General features: G+C 43.8%; 1 protein-coding gene across 1 annotated transcript in view; it reads left to right on the top strand.

Annotated features, from left to right (window-relative positions):
* Positions 1–20577, top strand: part of LOC111748997 (mucin-16-like) — an 82439-nt gene that overhangs the window by 20240 nt on the left and 41622 nt on the right. The window lies entirely within an intron of this gene.

The raw sequence follows: 20577 nt of genomic DNA on the forward strand, positions 1-20577 counted from the left end.
TAGGCTATTTATTCCCAGTATTGTGTGGTTGTCAGCCATTTTGTCATCTGATGTGATTTTCCTATATGTTGTAAATCCTACCTCTATGATATTAATGTGGTGGGAAAGGCAGCAGTTATGTTAATGAGGCAGAGCTCAGTTTACAAAATTGGATTGTGTCTTGAGCCAATCTCTTTTGAGATATAAAAAAAAAAGAAGCAAGCAAAGAGATGGGGGACCTCATACCACCAAGAAAGCAGTGCCAGAAACAGAGCACATTCTTTGGACCCAGGGCTCCTGCATGGAGAAACTCCTAGCCCAGGGGAAGATCGATGACAAGGACCTTCCTCCAGAGCTGACAGAGAAAGCCTTCCCCTGGAGCTGACACCCTGAATTTGGGCTTCTACCGTACTAGACTGTGAGAGAATAAACTTCTGTTTGTTAAAGCCATCCACTTGTGGTATTTCTGTTATAGCAGCATTAGATGACTAAGACATCTTTTAAGGCCCATCCTTGGAAGTCCCACAGTGTCACTTCCTGCACGTTTTCTTGGTCAAAACAAGTCACGTGGCTGAGCCAGATTCAAAGAGACAGGAAATAGATTTTATTTCTAGATGGGAGGAAGGATTTGCAGCCATACTGAGCCCACTACAACTACCTCATCATTAATGATTCTTCCTTAATATCACCTAATAGTGATAGTCCATATTGAAATTCCCCCATTATCTCTAATATGTCTTTTTGCAATTGGTTTCTTTGAATACAGGAATACAAGGCCCACACACTGCATTTGGTTGTGGTTTTTCTTAAATATTTTATTCTATAACAGATTAGGGGTAGATTTAAATTGCAGGGGAGTCCTGTAGGTCTGTTTCTGGTTGTGTGTTTCCTTGAAAAGTTGTAGAAGCAAATAACTGGTGGTATGGTTTTCAGTGGTATCCCTGGGTGGGGCAAATGGTTAATGCACTCAGCTGCTAACCAAAAGGTTAGGGATTCAAGTCTACCCAGAGACACCTTGGCAGAAAGTCCTGGCAATTTATTTCCGAAGAATCAGTCATTGAGAACACTGTAGAGCACAGTTCTACTCTGACACACTTTGGGTCTCCTTGAGTTGGAACTGACAGCAAACGTGTCTTACTGGTTTATGTTTCTAAGTAGGGGGGTGTGGATGAGTTAGTGGGTTTGTGTGAAGAGCCTGTTAAGGTATGTTTCTGAAGTCTGTGTGTCCCTGAGAGAACACACACACAAGTGGGGGTCAGGGACTGTGGGTGGTTGTGTTTGGGTATATAGTGAGATTTGCAGTGGGTGAGTCTGAGTATCTCTAGTTGTAGGTCAGTTTGGGGGCAAGAACCAACCCTTGGTTTTAGTGACAGGAGAGTGTGGCTCTGGACAAGAGGGCTGTAGAGGCAAAGAAAAGGACTCCCTTCCTGTTCTATCTTCTTCCCAAGCAGCCCATTCCTGAAGACCCAGGAAGAGGCCCATGTCTTGAGTTCCAGTGACCATGACTTTTCCCAGTATCCCTGTGAGGTGGGTGTTGGCCTCAGCTCTATCCCTGAGACCACATGCACAGAATTTTGTTTACTTGAAACCTAACCACCCAGAAACACAATAGCGTTTTGTTCCACGCCTTACTTTTTCTTCCACTTGATGCCCATAAGTATTTCCCTCTTGCATGTGTGACAGGGCTCCAGGTGAGGAAGACCAAGATCCACCCTGGACAGGAATCTATACAGTTCAAATGTGTCACTCAACTTCTGGCCTTCTCCATCCGGTGCAGACACTTGGAGTTGCAAGAGCTCCCTCTTGGGGCAGGGGATGTCTCTGGTCCTCAGTTACTCATGTCCACAAACTCCTTCCACTGATATATAAGGAATATTGGGGGCCATGACACTAGAAAATATAGCCTAGGGGCTACATGCAATGGTTCTGGGGGCCACATGTTCAGAGTTTAAATCTTGGCTCTGCCAATCACCAGCTTTGTAGCACTGGGCATGTTACTTAATTTCCCTGTGCCTCAGTTTCCTCATCTATAAAATGAGGGCCATTCTAGTACCAATAGAAATATAATGTGAGCCATGTATGTAATTTTAAATTTTCTAGTAACCATATTTAAAAAAGTAAAAAGAAACAGGTGAAGTTAATTTTAATAATATATTTTACTTTAATATATCCAAAATATCATTTTAACAGGTAATCAAAGTAAAAAATTATTAGTGAGATATTTTACATTCTTTTCTCTGTACCAAGTCTTCAAAATCATGGGCGTATTTTACACTTAGAACATACCTCAACTAGGTTGTTGTTAGCTACCGTCAAGTTGGCTCCGATTCAGGGCAACCCCATGTGTAACAGAACAAAATGGTAACCTGTCCTGCACCATCTTCCTGACTATTCACCTGAGCAAGTACATTATTGCATCCACTATGTATTTTGAGTGCCTCCCTACCTAAGGGGCTCTCTAGCGCTGTATTGGACAATATTCTGTTGTGATCCATAGGGTTTTCTTTGTCTAATTTTTGGAAGCAGATCACCAGGCCTCTCCTCTAGTCTGTCTTAGTCTGAAAGCTCCATGGAAACCTGTCTACCATGGGTGACCCTGCTGGTATTTGAAATATTGATGTCATAGCTTCCAGCATCACAGCAACATGCAAGCCACCCAGTATGACAAACTGACAGGTAGGTGGTGGCACTTGGGATTAGTCACACATTTATTGGAAATACTTGATCTTATAGCTGAAAAACAAATTCACACACCCAAGTTTTTCCAAACATACTTAAAAGTTTTCTAGTAACTGAACTATTGGTTTTTAAATAGAAATTAATTAAATTTAAACCAAATTTAAAAATTCAGCTCTTCATTTACAGCAGCCATGTTTCAAGGGCTCAGTGGCCACATGGGACTGGTGGCCACCATACTGGACAGCATAGTTTTAGTACCTACATTATGGAGTTGTTTTCAATACTAAATGAATTGATACCTTTAAAACACTTAGAATAATGCCTGGTGGATGGTGAATGCTATATAAGTGTTTGCTAAATAGCAAATATACACAACTAATATTTATCAAACATCTACTTTGTGTCAAGTACTGTGCAAAATGATCTTTTGACTCAGTGGCTTCACTGTTGGAACTGTATCTGCTAGCAATAAAAGTAACCAGTTGGTGAGCATCCTTGTTGCAGCACGGATTTTAGTGGAAAACTGTAAACAAAGTGAGTGTCCACTGATAGGGTAATTGTTGTTGTTGTCAGGTGCCGTCGAGTCAGTTCCGACTCATAGTGACCCTATGCACAACAGAACGAAACACTGCCCAGTCCTGTGCCATCCTTACAATCATTGTTATGCTTGAGCCCATTGTTGCAGCCACTGTGTCAATCTACCTCGTTGAGGGTCTTCCACTTTTCCGCTGACCCTGTACTCTGCCAAGCATGATGTTCTTCTCCAGGGACTGATCCCTCCTGACAACATGTCCAAAGTATGTAAGATGCAGTCTCGCCATCCTTGCTTCTAAGGAGCATTCTGGTTGTACTTCTTCCAAGACAGATTTATTTGTTCTTCTGGCAGTCCATGGTATATTCAATATTCTTTGCCAGCACCACAATTCAAAGGCATCAATTCTTCTTTGGTCTTCCTTATTCATCGTCCAGCTTTCACATGCATTTGATGCAATTGAAAATACCATGGCTCGCATCAGGCGCACCTTAGTCTTCAAGGTGACGTCTTTGCTCTTCAACACTTTAAAGAGGTCCTTTGCAGCAGATTTATCCAATGCAATGTGTCTTGATTTGACTGCTGCTTCCATGGCTGTTGATTGTGGATCCAAGTAAAATGAAATCCTTGACAACTTCAATCTTTTCTCCATGTATTATGATGTTGCTCATTGGTCCAGTTGTGAGGATTTTTGTTTTCTTTATGCTGAGGTGCAATCCATACTGAAGGCTGTGGTCTTTGATCTTCATTAGTAAGTGCTTCAAGTCCTCTTCACTTTCAGCAAGCAAGGTTGTGTCATCTGCATAACCCAGGTTGTTAATGAGTCTTTCCTCCAATCCTGATGTCCCATTCTTTTTCATATAAGTCCAGCTTCTCGTATTATTTGCTCAGCATGCAGATTGAATAGGTAGGGTAATAGCCAAGTAAATTAAGGGCCATCCATACTATGGACTGTTGACAATCCGATCTCATACAGGTGATTTTTTAAAGGATGGCAGTACTCATGGGTGATATTCATTATTTTGTGAGCCAATCTGTTAATTAGCTAACAGGTGACCTCAGGGCCTAGTTTTGGTTCAAGGTTTAAAGAGTATCTCTGGGCAATAGTCTCAGGGAGCTCTTCAGTCTCAGTCAGTCCAGTAAGTCTGGTTTTGATTTTTGTTTGTTTTTAAGGAATTTGAGGTTCTGTTCCACATTTTTCTCTCATTTTATCAAGGTCCATCTATTGTGGCCCTGATCAGAGTGGTTGATATGTTGATATCTATTTGTTATATTTTTACAGTTGTCTTCAAATCCTTCCAATAGGATACTGGTGTTTCTTTTAAACATAGTGAGAGGAGTTTTCCTTTTTAATATTCATCAAGTAAAGTAAGTCAATTTGAAGATTTGTTCTGAATCCAGATGTGTTAAGTATAAAATATGCATGGATTTCAAAGACTTAGTGTGAGAAAAAGAATGTAACGTATCTCAATGATTTTTATATCAATTTTGTGTTGAAATGATAATAAAACCAAACCCAAACCCATTGCCATGGACCTGATCCCTACACATGGTGACCCCGTGTGTTACAGAGTAGAACTGAGCTCCAAAGGGTTTTCTTGGCTACAATCTTTATCAAGGCAGATTGCTAGGCCTTTATTTGCAGTGCCACTGGGTGAGTTCGAACTGCCAACCTTTGTTGTTGTCAGGTGCCGTTGAGTCAGTTCTGACTCCCAGCAACCCTATGTACAACAGAACGAAACACTGCCCAGTCCTGCGCCATCCTCACAGTCATTGTTAAGCTTGAGCCGGTTGTTGCAGCCACTGTGTCAATCCATCTCATAGAGGGCCTTCCTCTTTTTCATTGACTCTCTACTTACCGAGCTTGATGTTCTTCTCCAGGAACTGCTCCTTCCCTGATAACACGTCCAAAGTATGTGAGAGATAGTCTCACCATCCTTACTTCTAAGGAGCATTCTAGTTGCCAACCTTTAGGAGACCTGAAATAATAATATTTTAGATATATTGAGTTAAATTCAATATATCATTGAAGTTAATCTCTTCTGTTTCTCTTTACCTTTTTAATACGGTCACTAGAAAATTTAACATGATGTATGTGACTGGCTTGTAGTCTCTTCCTATTGGGCAGTGTTGCTCTAGAACACGGTGACTGATTGCATGTGCAGTGAGGGAGATAAGGGAGTGTATTAGGCTGGGGTATCTGACAAGTTGAGTGATGGTGACATGGCCAAGATCAAGACAGAAGATAATGATGAGATGAGTTGGATTGACACAATGGCTGCAACAATTGACTCAAACATACCAGTGATAACAACAACAACGATGGGTTTAGTTTTGAATGTTGCTTTCGAGTTGCCTGTACTGATTGATCCAACCGTCCATCTGTCAGTCCAGGCATTAACTGATTCAGCCATCTAACCATCCATCCATCCATTCCTCTATCAATTCAACATTCACTGAATGCTAATTTTGCCCAAAGATGTGTGCTTTAAATCTTTACTGTGCAAATCATGGTCTGTGGAGCAGCATCATCGCCTGAGGGCTCATTAGATTCCAAGAATCTCAGTATCCCTCCCTCAGGGCCTCCTGTGTTAGAATCTGCTGCTATAAATGTTACCAATACTGATAAGAGTTGTCATAAAGATCATTTGGAAGGAAGCAGGCCCTGAGCCTAATATATGTTGATGACTCAGTAAATGTTTACCAGTTACCGGTTGCCATCCAGTAGACTCCAACACACACTACCCCATGTGTGTCAGAGTAAAACTGTACTCCATAGAGTTTTCAATGGTTGATTTTTCACAAGTAAGGCTGCCATGCCTTTCTTCTGAGGTAACTCTGGGTGGACTCGAACCTCCAACTTTTTGATTAGTGGCTGAGCATTTTAACCATTTGCACTTCCCGTGAACTTCTCAATAAATGTTAGTGCTGCCATTTTCATTTGATATTATTGGGGCTTCCGAAATTGGGGTGGTTGGAACTGGTATAGCTATTTTTTTTTCAAGGATCATTTTCAATCACAGGTATTTGTTGTTCAGGGGTTGTTTATAGAGAACTTCTGAAGGTCCCTGTGTGGCACAAATGGTTTGCATTCAACTACTAACCTAAAGGTTGGGAGCTTGAACCCATCCAGTGGCACCACAGAAGAAAGGCCTGGCGATCTGCTTCTGTAAAGATTACAGTCAAAAAGTTCTACTCTGTAACATGTAGGGTCGCCATGAGTTAGAATTGACTCGACTACAAAGGGTTTGGTTTTGGTTTTGGTCTCTTCTGAAGTACATTTGTGATTCTGAATTGTCTCAATTACGGAAGAAGTAACCCTGATCCTGTCTGTCTCTTTTCTCTAGGAGGAATTATCCACCTGGACACCACAGCCCTACTAAGCCTAGTTACAACCGCAAGAATTCTGGGTGATCATCATGTGCCCACGTCTCGGCTTTCTGCAGACGGGCTGTGCCCTGAGGTGCCTGTCTCCCCTGGGAGACTCCCTGCGACAGACTCAACGTCCAGAGTTGGGACCACGAGTGATTCTTCTACAGGTGCCAAGGGGCAGCCAAACAAGGGACAGTTGATCCGAAGGGCAGTGGCCAGTCCAGCCTCCTTGGGGTCACCTGTAAGGCTAGAAGCTGCCCTCAGTTCCTGGAGGCCAGGTGCTAGAGGCCAGGGATGGGGCCGAGGAGGCCCCAGGCCCCAGATGCGTTCAGCATCCGCTGTCCAGCCATGCTCTGCACTCTACTGGCTCAAGCATTGGCCAGGCTCCCACACCAAGACTAGAGATGGTAAGTTCTTGCTTTTTTCATCTTTTAAGTGGAAATTTTGTTAGTCATACTGATGTTTTATTGTCTGTGGTTCTTTATTCATCAGTTAATAGATGCTGGGGGGAAGTGGTGGTTCAGTGGTCTATTTCTCACCTTCCATTCAGGAGACCCGGGTTCGATTCCTGGCCAATGTGCCTAATGTGCAGCCACCACCCATCTGTCATTGGAGGCTTGTGTGTTGCTGTGATGCTGAACAGGTTTCAGTGGAGCTTCCAGACTAAGATGGACTAGGAAGAAAGGCCTGGCAATCTACTTCTGAAAATCAGCTATTGAAAACCCTGTGGATCACAACAGCTCAATCCTCAGTAGGTCACGGAGATGGCCCAGGATTGGGCAGCTTTTTGTTCCATTGTGCATGGGATCTCCATGAATCAGAAGAATGAAAGTGGGGGCAGCTAACAATGTGCTTTCACAAGACTTGATTCAAGGGAGAGAAAAGTAGCACAATGGCTCTGCAATGTGGTTATTGTTATTGTCATTAAAATTGTCCTCAACCTCCCTAAGAAAGTCTTGGAGAAACAGAGGCCGCCAGCAGAGGCCTGGCCTTTCTGTGAAGCACTCACTAACGCCCCAAACCCCAGTCTTCACCCTGGGACCACCTTGCCCCCTACAGCATATGGGGCCTGATGGAGTCCTTGCTCTGGGGCTGCACTGTCCACACAGCAGCCACCAGCCACACGTGTGCGACTGAGGAACTGAAAGTTGAATTATATCTGATTTCCATTAATTTAAAATCGGACTTTAAAATTCATACTTGATGCAGTTATTAGAAAGCTTTTAACTTTGGGACAAATGTGAATTTACTTTTTCAATCAATTATAAATTTTACGAAATCTAAATACAGATCAGAGTCCCTGGGTAGTACAAATGGTTAATGCGCTTGGCTGTTGCACCAAAAGGCTGGAGTTCAAGTCCACCCAGGGGCACCACAGAAGAAAGGCCTGGTGCTCTACTTCCAAAAAACCAACCCCTAAAAGCCCTGTGCAGCACAGTTCTACTCTGACACACATGGGATTGCCATGAGTTGGAGTCCACAGCAGCTATTTTTTTTTTTTTAATATAGATCAAGTAATTCTGATAAAAATACAGCATCCACATGGAGGCATGCCGTGAGTGTAAAATACACACTCATTTCAAAGGCTTGGTCCCCCTCCAAAAAAATGTTTGTTATATGCTGAAATGATAATACTTTGGATATAGTGGGTTATTTATAGTATGTATTCCAAACCAAACCAAACCCGTTGCCATTGAATCGATTCCAACTCATAGCCACTCTATAGGACAGAGTAGAACTGCCCCACAGAATTTCCAAGGAGCACCTGGTGGATTCAAACTGCTGACTTTTTGGTTAGCAGCTGTAGCTCTTAACCACGGCAGACTATAGCCTGTGGCCGCTTTTTGCATAGAACTTAAGCCAAAAATGGCTTTTGCTTTAAAAAAGCTGTTAAAAAAAAAAGGAACATGTAATAGAGACCATATGGTCCAGAAAACTCTTTACTCTGGCCCTTTACAGAAAAGTAGAACCTGGGTGGTACAGACGGTTAAAGCACTAAACTGCTAACTGAAAGGTTGGAGGTTTGAGTCCACCCAGAGGCATCTCGGAAGAAAGGCCTGGTGATCTACTTCTGAAAAATCAGCCATTGAAAACCCTGTGGAGCACAGCTCTACTCTGACACACAGGGGGTTGCCATGAGTCTGGATTGTCTTTAAAGCACTGTTTTTGTTTTTTAATTTTACAGAAAATTTACTGAACCCTGGAATATATAAATAAAATTATTTCACTTGTTTCTTTTTACTTTTTTTTTAATGTAGTTGTCCTAAAAAAAAAAAAAAAGTTATCGCCATCGAGTTGATTCTGACTCACAGCAACCCCACAGAACAGAGTAGAAGTGCCCCACAGGGTTCCCAAGGCTGTAAATCTTTATGGAAACAGACTGCCACATCTTTCTCCCGCAGAGCAGCTGGTGGGTTCAAATTACCGACCTTTCAATTAGCAGCCAAGAGCTTAATCACTGTGCCATCAGGACTTCTTATGTGGCTACCAGAAAAGTTTTCATTACATGTATGGCTTCCTTGTATTTCTACTGGAAGCACTGCTGGGGCCGGGCTGGGGTGTGTCCTAGGATCTGTCCCAGAGGGGCCACCTTCCCCCTTAGCTCTTGCTCTTCTCTGCCCCTCAGTGCTGGCTTGTGAGCCTTGATTAAGGTGGGGAGACACAGGGAGCCCAGTGGTCACTCTTGTCAGTCTCTGGCATTAGATTTCCTGGGTCTGAATCCCAGTGTTTCTGCTCCCTGGCTGATGACAAACTGCTTGACCCATGGACCTTCAGCATCCCCATCTGTAAAATATGGATATGGGAGCAATACCTCTCGTTTGCATTGCCGTGAGCATTTCATGAGATGGTACATGGCAAACACTTAACACAGTACCTGGCTCAGAGAATGTGCTAGAAGGAGGATAGCACCATTAAGCCATTTGCTGGGGAGCCTCCAAGTTACCACCTCCCCGGGACAGGAGTAGTTCTTTGTGTATTCCTGGAGCACCAGCATACCTCAGCAGGCACATGCTCTCCTGCTCCCCTTTCCCCGCTCCCATCCCCCAGCACCTTCTTGTAGCCCTTACCAGCTGCTTCTGTGGACACAGGGTTAGCAGCCTGCCAGGGTGCTACCTGAGCTGGCTGATGCCCACAGGTGTGGCCAGGAGACCATGAAGACAAGTAGGGCATTACCATTGCTTGGACAACTGTGTGGTGGGTGGAGGTCTTCCTGGCAGGAAGGAAAATGCCACATGGCTAGTGCAGGGCTGGAGGAAGTGTTGGCTGACCCCTGCCTGGCCAGCTAACAAGAACTGGGCAGGGCATTGGTGCTGGGTATTCTGGGGATGTACATGACAGGATCCTCCTCCTTCCTGCCCCTGCTTTGTTTTCTAGCTCAAAGAATAAAGTGAACCTGTCTCATCGACACAAGCTTCACTCACTCACTCATTTCACAAATACTTATTGAGTGCCTGCTATTGGCATAAATAGTTTGTGTTCCACTATTAACCTAAAGGTTGCTGATTTGAACCCACCCCAGCGGTACCATAGAAGAAAAGCCTGGCAATCTGCTTCTGTAAAGATTATGGCCAAGAAAGCCGTGTGGAGCTGTTCTGCTCTGTAACATACGGGTTGCCATCAGTCAGAATCTACTCGATGGTAGCGGGTTTGGTTTTTGGTTTTTACATGGCAGTGCCTGTGCTGGGCAGGAAGGACACACAGTGAAGAAGGTAGCCGAGGCCTCTGTCCTCATAGGGGCAGAAAGTCAAGAGGATAAATGTTGTGAAAAGATAAACACAGATCTGGGTGAGTGTGTAGCTAGGGGCAGCCTCAAACAAGGTGGTCAGGGAAGGATTCCCTGAGGAGGTGACATGTGAGCCAAGACTAGAATGAGGAGAAGGATCCTGCTAGGGGAAAATCATCTCAGGTGGATGGAACAGCCTCTGCAAAGGTCCTGAGGAAGGAAAGTACATGGCAAGTTTGGGCAGCTTTAAGAAGGCCAGGGGGCCCTGGCGGCACAGTGCTTAAGAGCTCAGCAGCTAACCAAAGGTCAGTAGCTTGAATCCATGAGCTGTTCCTTGGAAACCCTATGGGGCAGCTCTACTCTGTCCTATAGGGTCCCCGTGAGTCAAAATTGACTCGAAGGCAACAGGTTTTAGGTTAAGAAGGCCAGAGTGGTTAGGACACGGCAGACAAGAGATCAGCAAGGTGGGTAGGTGGTAACTATTAGTTATCTATTTATTTAAATAATATTTTATTGTGTTTTTGGTGGAAGTTTACACAGCAAATTAGGTTCCCACTTGACAATTTCTATACAAATTGGTAAATAAGTTGTTCAGTCACATTAGTTATATCTTTCACAATGTGTCAACATTCTCATTAATTGCTTTCTGGTTGTTCTATCTCCAGTACTCTAGTTTCCCTGTTCCCCTTTGTCTCCTCATCTTAGCTTTAAAATAATGGTTGAGCTTTTGGTCTCATATAGTTTTTTTTAATGTGGATTGTTGTTGTTAGGTGCCATTGAGTCGGTTCCGACTCATAGCGACCCTATGTACAACAGAACAAAACACTGCCCAGTCCTGCATCACTCTCGCAATCTCTGTCATGCTTGAGCCCATTGTTGCAGCCGGTGTGTCAATCCCTCTCCTTGAGGGTCTTCCTCTTTTTTGCTGACCCTCTACTTTACCAAGCATGATGTCCTTCTCCACAGACTGGTCACTCCTGATAACACGTCCAAAATATGTGAGGCGAAGACTCGCCATCCTCACTTCCAAGGGGCACTCTGGCTGTGTTTCTCCCAAGACAGACTTGTTCATTCTTCTGGCAGTCCATGGTACATTCAATATTCTTCGCCAACACCATTATTAAAAGGTGTCAGTTCTTTGGTCTTCCTTATTCATTGTCCAGCTTTTGCATGTATATGAGGTGACTGAAAATATCATGGCTTCGGTCAGGTGCACCTTGGCCCTTAAAGTGACACCTTTGCTTTTTAACACTTTAAAGAAGTCTTTTACAGCAGATTTACCCAATTCAATACATCGTTTGATTTCCTGACAGCTGCTTCCATGGGCACTGATTGCGGATCTAATTAAAATGAAATCATTGACATGTCAACCTTTTCTCCATTTATCACGATGTTGCTTATTGGTTCAGTTGTGAGGAAGTTTGTTTTCTCTATGTTGAGGTGTAATCCATACTGAAGGCTATGGCCTTTGATCTTCAAGTCCTCTTCACTTTCAGCAAGCAAGGTTGTGTCAACTGCATAACACAGGTTGTTAATGAGTCTTCCACCAGTCCTGATGCCACATTCTTCTTCATATAGTCTAGCTTCTTGGATCATTTGCTCAGCATACAGAATGAACAAGTATGGTGAAAGGATGCAACCCTGATGTACACCCTTCCTGACTTTTAAACCATGCAGTATTCCCTGGTTCTGTCTGAACTGCTGCCTCTTGGTCTATGTAACAGGTTCTGCATGAGCACAGCGAAGTGTTCTGGAATGCTCATTCTTCTAAATGTTACCCATAATTTATTATGATTCACACAGTCAAATGCCTTTTTGTAGTCAATAAAACATAGGTATACATCTTTCTGGTATTCTCCGCTTTCAGCCAACATCATTCTGACATGAGCAATGATATCCCTCATTCCATGTCCTCTTCTGAATTCAGCTGGAATTTCTGGCAGTTCCCTGTTGATGTACTGCCACAACCGCTTTTGAATGATTTCAGAAAAATTTTTCTTATGTGTGATGTTAATGATATTGTTTGATAATTTTCACATTCTGTTGGATCACCTTTCTTTGGAATGGGCACAAATACGGATATCTTCTAGTTGGTTGGCCAGGTAACTGTCTTCCAAATTTCTTGGCATAAGCAAGTGGATGATATACTCATAGATAATATTGTTTATTTTGCACACCAATCTGTTATTTCTCTAAAAGATGACCTCAGGGGAGAGTTTTGGTTTAAGGTTTAGAGAGTATTTCAGGGCAATAGTTTTGGGAAGTCCTCTAATGGCAACTGGTCCAATAAGTCTGGACTTTTTAAGAATTTGAGCTCTGTTTCATGTTTTTCTCTGTTTTATCAGGGTACATCCATTGTGGCCCTGATCAGAACAATTGGTAGTGGTAGCCGGGCACCGTCTAGTTCTTCTGTTTGTATTATCTATTGCTGCATAACAAATTACCCAAAGCTGAAGGGCTTAAAACAACATCCATCATCTCACAGATTCTATGGGTCAGGAATCTTGGCACAGTTTATCTAGGTCCTCTTTCTCAGGGTCTCCTACAGGCTGCCACCAAGGTGTCCGCCATGGCTGTGGCCATCTCAAGGCTCAACTGGGGAAAGATTTGCTTCCAAACTCACTCAGGTGGTTGTCGGCAGGATTCAGTGCCTCATGGCTCTTGGATTAAGGACCTCAGTTCCTCACTTGTTGTTGGCCAGAGATCGACCTCAGTTCCTTGCCAATTGGTCATTTCCCACATAGCCACTTGCTTCATCAAAGTTATAGGATGAGAAGACAATAGAGAGACTCCAGGAAGACGAAAGCCTTATCCTTCTGTTACCTAACCATGGGAGTGACATCCATCACTTTTGCCATATTTTGTTCATTATAAGCAAGTCACTAAGTTCAACCCAGGAAACTCTGGGTAGTCAAATGCTTAACACACTTGACTGCTAACCAAAAGGCTAGAAGTTCAAATTTACCTAGAGGCTCCTTGGAAGAAAGACTTCCCATAAAATCAACCATTTGAAAACCTCTGGAGCTTAGTGCTACTCTGACATGCCAGGAGTTGGAGTTGATTTGATGGCACCTGCTTAGGTCCAAAACCACACTCAAGGGGCAGAGATTACTTGAGGGCATGAATACCAGGATGTGGGAATCATAAGGGACCATCTTTGAAAGCTGCCTAACATAGCCTTCTTGGCCAAAGTGAGGTATTTGGTCTTATTCTAAGTGCAGGGAACTGGTGGGCACTTGTTAGTTGCCCTTGAGTCGGCTCCACCTCATCGCAACGCCATGTATAACAGTATGAAATGTTACACAGTCCTGTGCCATCTTTATGTTTAAGTCCACTGTTGTAGCCATTGCGTCAGTCCACCTCGCTGAGGGTTTTCCTCACCTTTACTCGCCCTCCACTTTATCAAACATGATGTCCTTCTCCAGTGCTTGGTCCCTCCTGATGATGCATCCAAAGTAAGCAAGTTGAAGGCTCAAACAATATTCTGTGACCCACAGGGTCTTCATTGGTTAATTTTGAGAAATAGATTGCCAGGCCTTTCTTCCTAGTCTGTCTTAGTCTGGAAGCTCTGCTAAAATCTATACATCATGGGTGACCCTTCTAGATGAGTGGTGGGGTGGGCACTTATATACATTACAGGTAATCCCCAATTTATGATTTATTTGAGGTACTATGAACTACACTTTTTTGTGCATTTTCTCATTAGTAATATGTACTACATACAATGTTGCAACACATAATTTGCTGATATTATCACTATCTGTAAGTTTATATGTAATGTTTCCAACCCCCAAAGGCAAATGAAGGCTAGATTTATAAAGATACTGATAATAAAAAGCAAGAATAATGAAAACTAAAAAAAAAAAAAAAAAAAATGAGATATTTGACTTACATAGGAACCAACTTACGATGGAGTTGTTGGAACAGAACCCCGTCGTAAGTAGGGGACTACCTGTATTTTGTCAACCTGCCTCCAGCAGGTGAATGGGATCCCAAATTGGAAGAATGAAGAATAATTCTGTCTTAGTTTACTAGTGCTGCTATAACAGAAATATGCCATAAGAACAGAAATTTATTTTCTCACAGTTCAGGAGGCTAGAATTCTGGATTCAGGGCACCAGCTCTAGGAGAAGGATCTCTCTGTGGGCTCTGGGGGAAGATCTTTATCTCTTTCAGCTCTGTAGCCCCAGCATTGCTTGGTTCATTAGCAACCTTCATTTGGCATCTGTCCTCCCCATTTGTGCATCCTTTTCTCTGTGTCTATGTTGCTTTAGGTTTAGGACACACTACACTGATATGGCCTCTTTAACCTAGCAAAGAAAACCCTGTTTCCAAATAGGGTTACATCAACGTGTATAGAGCTTAGGGTTCCAACATATATTGGGGGAGTACAGTTCAATCCATAATAACTTTGTAGATCCAGTGGTTGAAACTTGGATTCCAACCAAGTTGGATTCCAAGAGAGGGAAGATATCATAAATAACCAAAAAAGTTGTAATGGGCTACCCTGGGTAAGGTAATGAGCCCTCTGTCACTGGAGATATACAGGTAGAGGCTGAAAGACTCCATTTTGGGAATGCTGTAGCAGGGCCTTATAAGTTGGGCAAGACATTCATAAGGTAAAATTGCTGTATGGAGACAGCCTGAGGGCTGAGAGATCTGGGCTCCCCGCTCCTTTCTGTTCTCCCTCTAAGAAGCCATGTGATCCTGGGCAAGTCATATTCTATCTTGGAACTGAAAATAACACTTAGCAAAAGTCATTGAGCACTTCCTGTGTGCCAGGTCCTGCCAATAACCACAACATCATCTACCTCATTTCATCTTCACAGCAGAAGCACTATCAACATTCCCGTTTTTCACATATTTCACAGCCCCAGCTGATACCTAAATCATCTCAGCTTGGCTTAATAATGCAAAGCTGAAAGTTTATTTAATGCATTAAATTTGTTTTGCAGAAGAGTTGCAAAGATAACACAGAGAGTTCTCATATGCCAGGGGTTGGCAAACTTTTTCTGTAAAGGGCCAGATAGTAAATATTTTCAGCTTTGGGGACCATAAACTCTTTGTTGTTACTACTCAGCTCTGCTATTGTAGCATGAAAGCAGCCATATACCAACACCAAACCCTTTGCCATCAAGTCCATTCCAACTCATAGTGACACTACAGGACAGAGTAGAACTGCTCCATAGGGTTTCCAAGGCTGTAAATCTTTATGAAAGCCTATACTCTCCTGCGGAGCTGCTGGTGGGTTCAAGTTGCCGCCTTTCAGATAGCAGCTGAGTGCTTAACCACTGGGTCATGAGGGCTCCTTGATGCAGCCCTAGGCAGTATGTAAACAAACGGCATGGCTGTGTTCTAATAAAACTTAATTTTAAAAATAGGCAGTGGGCTAGATTTGGTCTGTGGGCTATAGTCTGATCAATCTTGTCATATACCCTTCCTCTAACGTTAAAATCTTACAGCCATTATGCATTTATCGAAAGTAAGAAATTAGCATAGGTATAATTTCTATTATACTTCTTTAAAGTGCTAAACAGCAAAGATGTCACTCTGAGGACTAAGGTGCGCCTGACCCAAGCCATGATATTTTCAATTGCCTCGTATGCATGGGAAAGCTAGACAATGAATAAGGAAGACTGAAGAATTGATGCCTTTGAATTACACTGTCGTCAAAGAATGCTGAATATACCACGGACTGCCAGAAGAATGAACAAATCTATCTGGGAAGAAGAATAGCCAGAATGCTGCTTAGAGGCAAGGATGGCGAGACTTGGTCTGATGTATTTGGACATGTTATCAGGAGGGACAAGTCCCTGGAGAAGGAAGTCATGCTTAGTAAAATAGAGGGTAAGCGAAAAAGAGGAAGACCCTCAAGGAGATGGATTGACACAGTGGCTGCAACAATGGGCTCAAGCATAACAAAGATTGCGAGGATGGCAAGGACCAGGCAGTGTTTCATTCTATTGTACATAGGATCGCTATGAGTCAGAACTGACTCAACAGCACCTAACAACAAAAACAAACATAGAGACCGAAATTTAATGGTGGTTACCATGGGTGGGTGAGAGGGAGGTGGGAAGAGGGTGTAGATCCTTGGGGGACACTGGGCTTCTATTAAGATGAAGATATAATTTGGGAACAGACAAGGATGATGGTTGACCAACATGATGAACATAATGTCATTGAACTGTATATGTAAAGCATATTATTATATATATATTTACCACAATTAAAAACAAACCCCAAAAGAAAAAAAAAAAAAAAAGCCAAGAGATTTCACATGAAAACTGCATTTATGGCCTCTCTTGAAAAATCAGGGTGCCTAGCAACTCTGGGCCTCATTCCCACAAGAGAGTATTCTGTGGCCGGAACAGCCAAGGGTCTGCTACCTTTAGGTAGAGTAAGTTCTCCCTGGTGAGGTGGCTCCAGCCACCACCCTGTCCTGCTCCTTCCCTCCCTCAAGTTATCTGCCTGTCTAAGAAGGCCTCTGAGTCTGGACCCTGCCCTTGGGGACCTAATCTTTCAATCTGAGCATTTCCACGGAAATAGTCTGCCCGGGGGCACCAATGAAAAAGCCGTTCTAATTTGTTCCCCATAAAGGAAAATGATAGAATACTCCTGGATCCCTCGGAGGACCTAAATTCACCCTGGAATGTACATCCCTTGCTCCCTCCCCTGTATGCTGGGGCTCAAAAACCCAAACCAAACTATTTGCTGCCCAGTTGATTCCAACTCCTGGCGACCCCATGTGTGTTGCAGAGTAGAACTGCACCCTGTAGGGTTTTCAAGGCTGTTACCTTTTGGAAGCAAATCACCAGGCCTTTCTTCCGAGTCACCTCTGGGTATGTTTGAACCACCAACCTTTCTGTTAGTAGTTGCGTGCTTAACAGTTTGCTCCACACAAGGATTCACTGGTGCTAAAGGGCCCCTCAGAGTTTCCTTCTCAGAGATGTCATCGCTGCTACAGCCCTCCAGAAGGGTCCTTGGGGAAGGACATCTCATTTGCAGCAATGTGGATGCCTTCATTTGTCCATCTATTTAACGAGTGCATATTGAAGCACCACCACCTGTCTGTCAGTTTGTTGTACTGTGGTGACTTGCACATTGCTGTGATGTTGGAAGCTATCCTACCAGTATTTCAAATACCAGCAGGGTCACTCACGGTGGATAGGTTTCAGTGGAACTTCCACACCAAGACAGAGTAGGAAGAAAGGCCTGGAGATCTATTTCCAAAAATTAGCCAATGAAAATCTTATGAAGCACAACAGAGCATTGTCAGACTCGCTTGCTTCGGACATGTCATCAGGAGGAATCAATTGCTGGAGGAGGACATCATGTTTGGTGAAACAGAGGGTCAGTGAGGGTGAGGGAATGAGGGATACCCTCAGTGAGATGGATTGGCACAATGGCCTCGATAAACTCGAACATGCCAACAACTGTGAGACTGATACAGGACCAGACAACATCTGTTGTACATAAGGTCATCATGAGTCAGAAGCTACTCAACAGCAGCTATCTATATCTATCTGTCTGTCTCTGTATGTATGTGTGTCCATCTATTCATCCATCCGTCCGTCCATCCATCCCTCCACCTATTGAAGCACAGAGCTGAAAATACACACACGCTCTGGATTTGAACCTGCTTGGGTTCAAATCCTGCCTTTGCCCCTCCTTTGCTGAATGACTGAGAAAGCTGGACGATTCCTCTGAGCTGTGGCCCCTACATCTGTAAAAAGGAGAAAACAGTACATAGCTCTTGTGAGAGTTAAAGAAACAAAATGAGATCATGCTAGTAAAGGGCTTATTCATCGGAAATGCTCAAAAGGGGGTCAGTGGTGATGATGGTGGTAAGGGTTGCTAGCTTGCTTGTTGATTCATCTATTCGTGTCGTCCAGCAAACAGATTTTGGGGTTGGGGTGTTTACATCTCTTCCTGATGCCCACCAGCTGAGTGTCTGTGGGGAGTTGACATCACCCCTCTGAGCCTCCTCTGTGAAGTCCTCCCTCCCTGACAGGTCCTTCGGTATATGAGCTTCCTACCACAAATCTAGTGGCTAAAACAACATACATATACTATCCATAGTTCTGGAGGTCAGAAGTCTGAAAACAGGTCTTTCCAGAGTTCCTAGATGGTGCAAACGGTTAATGTGCGTGGCTGCTAACTGAAAGGCTAGAGATTTGAGTCCACCGGAAGTGCCTAAGAAGGAAGGCCTGGTGATCTGCTTCCAAAAATTCAGCCACTGAAAACCCTGTGGAGCACAGTTCTACTCTGCACACATGGGGTTGCTATGAATAAGAATCAACTCAGTGGCAACAGGTTTTGGGCTAAAATCAAGGTGTTGGCAGGGCTGCACTCCTTCTGGAGGCTCCAGGGGATAATTTGTTTCCTTGCTGTTTCCAGTTTCTAGAGGCCACACACATTTCTTGGCTCGTGGCCCCCTCCTTCAACTTCAAAGCCAGAAGCACAGCTTCTTCACATTGCTCCCTGACTCTCTGACCTCTCTTGTCACGTCACCTTCTTTCCCTTTGTTTCTGCTCTGGAGAAAAGAGGCTCTGACTCTCCTTTTTTCCCTCTAAGGACTCTTGTGATTACATTGGGAGCAGTTAATGCACTTGGCTGCCTAACCAATAGATTGGCAATTCAAAATTCAAGTTCACCCAGAGACTCCTCAGAAAAAAAGGCCTGGTGATCTACTTCTGAAAAATCAGTCATTGAAAACCCTATGGAACAGTTCTACTCTGATACACATGGAGTTGCCATGAGTCAGGATCAACCTGATGGCAACAGGTGGTGGTGGTGGTGATTACATCGGACCCCCTCAGATAATTCAGGATTCCCATCTCAAAAAAATTAGCTTAATCACGTCAGCAAATTCCTCTTTGCCATGCAAGGCAACATATTCCCAGGTTCCAAGGATTAGAACATGGATGTCTTCAGGAGTCCATTATTCTGCCAGGCACACCTGGGTCCACACCTTCTGGGCCCCACAGCCTTTGTCTCTAGATTCTCTCTAGGCCCCTCTCCTTCTGCCCCAGCTCGCTGACATCCTCCCCTTTGTCTGGCTGACATTACTTACCCTTCAGGCCTCCACCCCCAGATTTCACCGAGCCCAAAGATGAAATTAAACCTCCTCATGGTAAGTCCCAACCACACCTTCTAAGTCACTGTGGTCACACCGGCATGCGAGCTGGTCATTATTTATTGCCTTTCTCCCCCGGGACACTTCAATTTCCCTGACGGGAGGTACCGTACCACCCTCATACCTGGCCCAGCGCCTGGCCTATGACAAGCAGAAATCCGTCAGTTTGAATTAAGTTACTGTTGTGCCCTACCCTTCTCGTCCTCCCACTCCAACGTCTTTGTTTTTATTTATGGGGCTTCTGCCCTCAGAGCCATCCAAGCTTGTAAACTCAATCACCTTTGCCTCTACCCTTTATGTAATTCAGCAAATATGAGTAGAGGGTCTTGCTAGGTATAGTTGAGCTACGTATAACAGGGCATTGAGCAGGGGGTGCTGGAGACCCTAGGCAAGTCCTAGAAGGCATCTTAATCCTGCCTTCAAGATTTGCAAGCAGAGAAGAGCGGATGTGCCTTTGGAACCCATATTTCTCAGACTATGCCATCTGGGGGGATGAAAATGAATAGATTTGAAAATTACAAACAATGACAAGAAACTATTTCCTCGGCCCTTCTCTTACCGGCTTGTCTTAAGTCTGTCAAATTCTCCCCGAGGGCAACTGCAGAAGACGTCTCACATGAGCTCACTGATAAGCATGCTCAGTGCCACCTCAAGTTGTCATCAGCTTTGCTATGTGGGAATGGGGCACTGTGTTAGTTTTCTAGAGCTGCTATAATAGAAATACCACAAGTGGGTGGCTTCAAAGAACAGAAATTTATTTTTTCACAGTTTAGGATGCTCTAGGGGAAGGCTCTCTCTCTGTTGGCTCTGCGGGAATAGTCCTTTTTCTTTTCACCTTGCTGCACCAGAATTCCTTGGTTCCTTGGGGATCTTCCTATAGCATCTCTTTCTCCCTCCCCCACCCCATTTGTATTTGCTCCTGTACCTAATCTGCTCATTTTGTAATTCAGAAGTGATTAAGTTTAGGATACACACTACACTGATGTGGTTTCATTCGCATAACAAAGAAAACCCTGCGGATACATTGTTATGTGGTGTCCGGTCAATTCCGATTCACACTGACCGTGTAGGGCAGAGTAAAACTTCCCCATAGGGTTTCCCAAGCTGTAATCTCAATGGAAACTGATAGCCTGGTCTTTCTCCTCTGGAGAG

This window comes from Loxodonta africana, chromosome 3, assembly GCF_030014295.1.
Source record: "Loxodonta africana isolate mLoxAfr1 chromosome 3, mLoxAfr1.hap2, whole genome shotgun sequence".
NCBI classification, from domain to species: Eukaryota; Metazoa; Chordata; class Mammalia; order Proboscidea; family Elephantidae; genus Loxodonta; species Loxodonta africana.